The sequence below is a fragment of the Triticum dicoccoides genome, chromosome 1A (assembly GCF_002162155.2).
Source record: "Triticum dicoccoides isolate Atlit2015 ecotype Zavitan chromosome 1A, WEW_v2.0, whole genome shotgun sequence".
In the NCBI taxonomy this organism is placed as follows: Eukaryota; Viridiplantae; Streptophyta; class Magnoliopsida; order Poales; family Poaceae; genus Triticum; species Triticum dicoccoides.
This window is the reverse complement of record NC_041380.1, coordinates 600,296,712-600,298,180: the sequence shown is the minus strand read 5'-3', so window position 1 is coordinate 600,298,180 and position 1,469 is coordinate 600,296,712.

Below are 1,469 nucleotides of genomic sequence, written 5' to 3'. Positions count from 1 at the left end.
TTGGGGGTTTTGGGGGGTTAATTTAGGTGTTTCATATATTGTGTTAGCTAGCTATAATTAATAGAGAGAAGTGTCCTCTCTTATGTCCGTGCTTGGTCGACGCTACGTACTATACATACGTATAGAGAGGACTAGACACGCTGGCTAGCTAGCAAGCAAACAAAGGAAACATAAGATCGTCATGAACATGTATGCATATAGAGAGAAGTGATATCGACCACCTCTCCTTCTCCGAGAGATTGGTCGAACAACAAGTTCTCGTATATCTATCTGACACTACCAGCTACATATATACAATAATTATCTCTTACAAATATAATCATACGGACTCAAGGTCCACATAGAATTCTTCGTTTTCAGGGATCACGTGGTCAAGAAAGAATGCCGCCAATTCCTCTTAAATTGCTCGCATGCGAGCTGGTGCTAGGAGTTCATCCCGCTTCCGAAACATCTAATTTAAAGAAGGGGGTCAATACATATATATATGAATGAATGAAACTCAACACAAATGATGGTAATAAAATAAAATTGTGAATGTTGTTATTTACGTACTTCATATTGTTCTTCAGTGTAGCCCCGCTCACAGGTCGTGTGGCGGATGGACTCGCAAACATAGTATCCACAGAAATCATCCCCTTGTTCCTGCCACAACCACTTTACAAGAAATAGAGGTTAATCAAACTGATAAGCAAGAATGCCAAATGGTATTGATGAAACTAGCGCTTGAATGACTAGTAGATGCGCTTAAAATGCTACAATAGTACTTACTTTCGGGTGTCTAAATTGCAGCTCCTTCGGCAGTCCCGGAGCTTTTCTGGTGAACTTTCTCCAAACCCTGCCGGACAAAGAAAACAATTACTTGATATATCAGGAAATGAACAAAGTTGCTGATATGGTGGATAATGATCGATTTAACATACTTCTCGAGTATTTGAGTCATGTCTGCATAGTCCTGGGGATCTTTTCGTCTTGAGTCTAAGACGGTTACTAGTCCCTGCTCAAGCTTAATCTCTAGGAGAATATAGTGGAAACTGCACACGCATGCATAACTCATCAATTAATTACTATAACCTTGACTAATATATAAGGGAAACCAAATAAGCACAAGACAGTAACACTCACTTGAAGTTGTAAGGAAAGAGTATTATATCTTTGTTTTCATTTATTACGAATGATCGTAGCAAGCTGGCCTCGGTAGCTGCGGCATGAAGTTTAACCTCAGTTGCATCTATGAGATATGTGTTAATGAACCCAATATCACCGACTTGTCTTTTCTTCAATTCGGCGATCTTCAATCTGCATAATATAGTGAGGATGATTATAAATACATGCAATGAAAGAGCTAAGCTATATAGAGAAACTTAATGACAGAAGTAGTACTACTTACAGACAGTAGCAGGTGACCGTTGTTTTATCGAGGGCCAATTGATTGAAAAACTGATAGAACTCCTCAAATGGAACAGGCAACA